Source organism: Tribolium castaneum, chromosome 4, assembly GCF_031307605.1.
Source record: "Tribolium castaneum strain GA2 chromosome 4, icTriCast1.1, whole genome shotgun sequence".
Taxonomy (NCBI): Eukaryota; Metazoa; Arthropoda; class Insecta; order Coleoptera; family Tenebrionidae; genus Tribolium; species Tribolium castaneum.
The window spans coordinates 13,606,769-13,614,533 of record NC_087397.1 but is presented as its reverse complement, the minus strand read 5'-3'; positions in this window follow the sequence as shown (position 1 = coordinate 13,614,533).

Here is a 7,765-nt window from a genome sequence, read left to right as displayed (position 1 = left end):
TTATTAATGTTATTGTTATTAGTATGACGATTAAAGACGACTCTGAAACCTTTAGTGACTTTTATGTCTTCTCCTTTTTCTTCTACTAAAGTGTTAGACACAATTAATTTAGTTTAATTTCGGTTTTTCAAACATTTTATTTTAAAGCAAGTTTTTGTTAAAGATTATTTATATCCAACTCTATAACTCGCTTATGGTTGGTCTTACAAAAGAAATACAAATAACTATTTTGTAGGAAATTTTATCAGCTTTAATTTTAAAGGAAAGATAAAAATTTATAGGAGTAACTGTTTTCGAGATATAAGCAAAAAACCAAAGTGAAAACTGTAACAGTTACTGAACAAAAATGTAATTCAGTTTTCGATGTTTGAGACGTAGACGAAAATGCAGCATTTAAAAACGACTCTGAAGACTTCAGTGACTTTCAAGTCACCTCCTTTTTCTTCTAATAAAGTATTGGACCCAATAAATTAGGTGTATTTTAAATCACAAGATATTTTTTGTTAAAGCACTTTTTTTTTAAATATTGATTATTTTCAAACTTACATCTCGCTTATGGTTAGTCCTACATGAAAAATGCAAAAAACTATTTTGTAGGAAATTTTATCAGCTTTAATTTTGGTAAAAAGATAAAAATTGATAGGAGTAACTGTTTTCGAGATATAAGCAAGAAACCAAAAAACTGTCACCTTAATTAAGCGTTTGCAAACAAGCAAATTTAGTACTATTATTATTATTATTGTTAATGTTATTGTTATTAGTATGACGATTAAGACGACTCTGAAACCTTTAGTGACTTTTATGTCTTCTCCTTTTTCCTCTACTAAAGTGTTAAACACAATTAATTTAGTTTAATTTCAGTATTTCAAACATTATATTTTAAAGCAAATTTTTGTTAAATATTATTTATATCCATCTATATAACTCGCTTATACTTGGTCCTACAAGAAAATTGCAAATAACTATTTTGTAGGAAATTTTATCAGCTTTAATTTTAGTAAAAAGATAAAAATTGATAGGAGTAACTGTTTTCGAGATATAAGCAAAAAACCAAAGTGAAAACTGTAACAGTTACTGAACAAAAATGTAATTCAGTTTTCAATGTTTGAGACGTAGACGAAAATGCAGCATTTAAAAACGACTCTGAAGACTTCAGTGACTTTCAAGTCACCTCCTTTTTCTTCTAATAAAGTATTGGACCCAATAAATTAGGTGTATTTTAAATCACAAGATATTTTTTGTTAAAGCACTTTTTTTTTTAAATATTGATTATTTTCAAACTTATATCTCGCTTATGGTTAGTCCTACATGAAAAATGCAAAAAACTATTTTGTAAGAAATTTTATCAGCTTTAATTTTGGTAAAAAGATAAAAATTGATAGGAGTAACTGTTTTCGAGATATAAGCAAGAAACCAAAAAACTGTCACCATAATTAAGCGTTTGCATACAAGCAAATTTAGTACTATTAGTATTATTATTATTAATGTTATTGTTATTAGTATGACGATTAAAGACGACTCTGAAACCTTAAGTGACTTTTATGTCTTCTCCTTTTTCCTCTACTAAAGTGTTAAACACAATTAATTTAGTTTAATTTCAGTATTTCAAACATTATATTTTAAAGCAAATTTTTGTTAAATATTATTTATATCCATCTATATAACTCGCTTATACTTGGTTCTACAAGAAAAATGCAAATAACTATTTTGTAGGAAATTTTATCAGCTTTAATTTTAGTAAAAAGATAAAAATTGATAGGAGTAACTGTTTTCGAGATATAAGCAAGAAACCAAAAAACTGTTACCTTAATATAGCGCTTGCAAATAAGCAAATATAGTACTATTAGTATTATTATTATTAATGTTATTGTTATTAATATGACGATTAAAAACGACTCTGAAGACTTTGGTGACTTTTACGTCTCCTCCTTTATCCTCTACTAAAGTGTTGGACCCAATTAATTTAGTTTAATTTCGGTTTTTCAAACATTTTATTTTAAAGCAAATTTTTGTTAAAGATTATTTATATCCAACTCTATAACTCGCTTATGGTTGGTCTTACAAAAGGAATGCAAATAATTATTTTGTAGGAAATTTTATCAGCTTTAATTTTAAAGAAATGGTAAAAATTTATAGGAGTAACTGTTTTTGAGATATAAGCAAAAAACCAAAGTAAAAACTGCAACAGTTACTGAATAAAAATGTAATTCAGTTTTTAATGTTTGAGACGTAGACGAAAATGCAGCATATTAAAACGACTCTGAAGACTTCAGTGACTTTTAAGTCACCTTTTTTTTCTTCTAATAAAGTATTGGACCCAATAAATTAAGTGTATTTTAAATTACAAGACATTTTTTGTTAAAGCACTATTTTTTTAAATATTGATTATTTTCAAACTTATATCTCGCTTATGGTTAGTCCTACATGAAAAATGCAAAAAACTATTTTGTAGAAAATTTTATCAGCTTTAATTTTAGTAAAAAGATAAAAATTGATAGGAGTAACTGTTTTCGAGATATAAGCAAGAAACCAAAAAACTGTCACCTTAATTAAGCGTTTGCATACAAGCAAATTTAGTACTATTAGTATTATTATTATTAAGGTTATTGTTATTAGTATGACGATTAAAGACGACTCTGAAACCTTTAGTGACTTTTATGTCTTCTCCTTTTTCCTCTACTAAAGTGTTAGACACAATTAATTTAGTTTAATTTCAGTATTTCAAACATTTTATTTTAAAGCAAATTTTTGTTAAATATTATTTATATCCATCTTTATAACTCGCTTATACTTGGTTCTACAAGAAAAATGCAAATAACTATTTTGTAGGAAATTTTATCAGCTTTAATTTTAGTAAAAAGATAAAAATTGATAGGAGTAACTGTTTTCGAGATATAAGCAAGAAACCAAAAAACTGTCACCTTAATTAAGCGTTTGCATACAAGCAAATTTAGTACTATTAGTATTATTATTATTAATGTTATTGTTATTAGTATGACGATTAAAGACGACTCTGAAACCTTTAGTGACTTTTATGTCTTCTCCTTTTTCCTTTACTAAAGTGTTAGACACAATTAATTTATTTTAATTTCAGTATTTCAAACATTTTATTTTAAAGCAAATTTTTGTTAAATATTATTTATATCTATCTTTATAACTCGCTTATACTTGGTCCTACAGGAAAAATGCAAATAACTATTTTGTAGGAAATTTTATCAGCTTTAATTTTAGTAAAAAGATAAAAATTGATAGGAGTAACTGTTTTCGAGATATAAGCAAGAAACCAAAAAACTGTTACCTTAATAAAGCGCTTGCATATAAGCAAATTTAGTACTATTAGTATTATTATTATTAATGTTATTGTTATTAATATGACGATTAAAAACGATTCTGAAGACTCTGGTGACTTTTACGTCTCCTCCTTTTTCCTCTACTAAAGTGTTAGACCCAATTAATTTAGTTTAATTTCAGTATTTCAAACATTTTATTTTAAAGCAAATTTTTGTTAAAGATTATTTATATCCAAATCTATAACTCGCTTATGGTTGGTCCTACAGAAAAAATGCTAAAAACTATTTTGTAGGAAATTTTATCAGCTTTAATTTTTAAGGAAAGATAAAAATTTATAGGAGTAACTGTTTTCGAGATATAAGCAAAAAACCAAAGTGAAAACTGTAACAGTTACTGAACAAAAATGTAATTCAGTTTTCAATGTTTGAGACGTAGACAAAAATGCAGCATTTAAAAACGACTCTGAAAACTTCAGTGACTTTTAAGTCACCTCCTTTATCTTCTAATAAAGTATTCTCGTCGAAACTATAATGTAATTAGTATTTTGTGCTAGAATACAGCGTTTTTGCTAGATTTATTAACAATTTTGTCTATTTTAAGCAATGAAACGAATAGGATTAGCTGCCTTTATCCAAAGTGATACATAAATTGCTCTTTTATGCCAGATTAATACGTTTTTAGTCTGTTCGATGTAAGTTTTCTTGTTCAAAGAAAAGATCGTCTAAAATAAGCCGTTTTTGTTTGAACTGATGAACAATTCAGTCTGAGACTAATATAATTTTTTAATAATAATAATAATAATAATAATAATAATAATAATATTAATAATAATATTAATAATAATAATAATAGTAATAAAAGTAAACTTAGTTTTCTAAGCAAAAATGAAGCTTATTTTGTGTGTTATGAGCGTTTTCTCATTTCTATGCAAGAAATCATCTGTGATCTGTGTTTTTAGGCAAGAAATTGTCTAAAATTAATAACTCATTTTAAAACTGGTATAAAAACATTTACTACACAAAAGTTATAATCGGTTTTTAATAATAATAATAATAATAATAATAATATTAACAATAATAATAAGAATAATAATAATAATAATAATAGTAATAAAAACAATAATAATAATAATAATAATAATAATAATAATAATACTTATAATAATGAATTTCTTTCTAAATTAAAGCTTAGTTTTTCTAAGCAAAAATGAAGCTTATTTCGTGTTATCTGAGCGTTTTCTCATTTCTATGCAAGAGATCATCTGTGATCTGTGTTTTTAGACAAGAAATTAATAACTGGTATAAAAACATTTACTATACAAAAGTTATAATCGGTTTTTAATAATAATAATAATATTAATAATAATAATAATAATAGTAATAATAATAATAAAAATAATAGTAATAATAATAATAATAATAAAAATAATAATAATAGTAATAAAAGTAAGCTTAGTTTTCTAAGCAAAAATGAAGCTTATTTTGTGTGTTATATGAGTGTTTTCTCATTTCTATGCAAGAAATCATCTGTGATCTGTGTTTTTAGGCAAGAAATTGTCTAAAATTAATAATTCATTTTAAAACTGGTATAAAAACATTTACTGTACAAAAGTTAATAATAATAATAATAATAATAATAATAATAATAATAATAATAATAATAATAATAATAATAATAATAATAATATTAACAATAATAATAATAATTATAATAATAGTAATAGTAACAAAAGTAATAATAATAATAATACTTTTAATAAGGAAAAATGGAGCTTATTTTGTGTGTTACATGAGCGTTTTCTCATTTCTATGCAAAAGATTATGTGTGATCTGTTTTTAGGCAATCTGAGCCATTTTATAGTTTTTAATATTTAACAAAAATTTGCTTTAAAATAAAATGTTTGAAAAACTGAAATTTAACTAAATTAATTGTGTCTAACACTTTAGTAGCGGAAAAAGGAGGAGACATAAAAGTCACTAAAGTCTTAGAGTTGTCTTTAGTCGTCATATTAATAACAATAACATTTATAATAACAATACTAGTAGTACTAAATTTGCTTATATGCAAGCGCTTAATTAAGGTAACAGTTTTTTTGTTTCTTGCTTATATCTCGAAAACAGTTACTCCTATCAATTTTTACCTTTTCACCAAAATTAAAGGTGATAAAATTTCCTACAAAATAGTTATTTGCATTTTTCATGTAGAACTAACCATATGCGAGATATAAGTTTGAAAATAATTAATAATTAATAATTAAAAAAAATGTGTTTTAACAGAAAATGTCTTGTGATTTAAAATACACTTAATTTATTGGGTCCAATACTTAATTAGAAGAAAAAGGAGGTGACAGTAAATGCTGCATTTTCGTCTTCGTCTCAAACATTGAAAACTGAATTACATTTTTGTTCAGTAACTGTCGTCGAAGACGAAAATGCAGCATTTACAAACGACTCTAAAAACTTCAGTGATTTTATGTTTTCTCCTTTTTCCACTACTAAAGTGTTAGACACAATTAATTTAGTTTAATTTCAGTTTTTCAAACATTTTATTTTAAAGCAAATTTTTGATAAATATTATTTATATCCAACTCTATAACTCGCTTATGGTTGGTCCTACAAGAAAAATGCAAATAACAATTTTGTAGGAAATTTTATCAGCTTTAATTTTGAAAGAAAAATAAAAATTGATAGAAGTAACTGTTTTCGAGATATAAGCAAAAAACCAAAGTGAAAACTGTAACAGTTACTGAACAAAAATGTGATTCAGTTTTCAATGTTTGAGACGAAGACGAAAATGCAGCATTTAAAATCGACTCTGAAGACTTCAGTGACTTTTATGTCACCTCTTTTTTCTTCTAATAAAGAATTGGACCTAATAAATTAAGTGTATTTTAAATCACAAGACATTTTCTGTTAAAGCAATTTTTTTTTAATATTAATTATTTTCAAACTTATATCTCGCTTATGGTTAGTCCCACATGAAAAATTCAAATAACTATTTTGTAGGAAATTTTATCAGCTTCAATTTTAATAAAAAAATAAAAATTGATAGGAGTAACTGTTTTCGAGATATTAGCAAGAAACCAAAAAACTGTTACCTTAATTAAGCGTTTGCATATAAGCAAATTTAGTACTATTAGTATTATTATTATTAATGTTATTGTTATTAATATGACGATTAAAAAACTCTGAAGACTTTGGGGACTTTTACGTCTACTCCTTTTTCCTCTACTAAAGTGTTAGACCCAATTAATTTAGTTTAATTTCGGTTTTTCAAACATTTTATTTTAAAGCAAATTTTTGTTAAAGATTATTTATATCCAATTCTATAACTCGCTTATGGTTGGTCTTACAAAAGAAATGCAAATAACTATTTTGTAGGAAATTTTATCAGCTTTAATTTTAAAGGAAAGATAAAAATTTATAGAAGTAACTGTTTTCGAGATATAAGCAAAAAACCAAAGTGAAAACTGTAACAGTTACTGAACAAAAATGTAATTCAGTTTTCGATGTTTGAGACGTAGACGAAAATGCAGCATTTAAAAACGACTCTGAAGACTTTAGTGATTTTTAAGTCACCTCCTTTTTCTTCTAATAAAGTATTGGACCCAATAAATTAAGTGTATTTTAAATCACAAGACATTTTTTGTTAAAGCACTTTTTTTTTAAATATTGATTATTTTCAAACTTATATCTCGCTTATGGTTAGTCCTACATGAAAAATGCAAAAAACTATTTTGTAGGAAATTTTATCAGCTTTAATTTTAGTAAAAAGATAAAAATTGATAGGAGTAACTGTTTGCGAGATATAAGCAAGAAACCAAAAAACTGTCACCTTAATTAAGCTTTTGCATACAAGCAAATTTAGTACTATTAGTATTATTATTATTAAGGTTATTGTTATTAGTATGACGAATAAAGACGACTCTGAAACCTTTAGTGACTTTTATGTCTTCTCCATTTTCCTCTACTAAAGTGTTAGACTCAATTAATTTAGTTTAATTTCAGTATTTCAAACATTTTAATTTAAAGCAAATTTTTGTTAAATATTATTTATATCCATTTTTATAACTCGCTTATACTTGGTCCTACAAGAAAAATGCAAAAAACTATTTTGTAGGAAATTTTATCAGCTTTAATTTTAGTAAAAAGATAAAAATTGATAGGAGCAACTGTTTTCGAGATATAAGCAAGAAACCAAAAAACTGTCACCTTAATTAAGCGTTTGCATACAAGCAAATTTAGTACTATTAGTATTTCTATTATTAATGTTATTGTTATTAGTATGACGATTAAAGACGACTCTGAAACCTTTAGTGACTTTTATGTCTTCTCCTTTTTCTTCTACTAAAGTGTTAAACACAATTAATTTAGTTTAATTTCAGTATTTCAAACATTCTATTTTAAAGCAAATTTTTGTTAAATATTATTTATATCCATCTATATAACTCGCTTATACTTGGTCCTACAAGAAA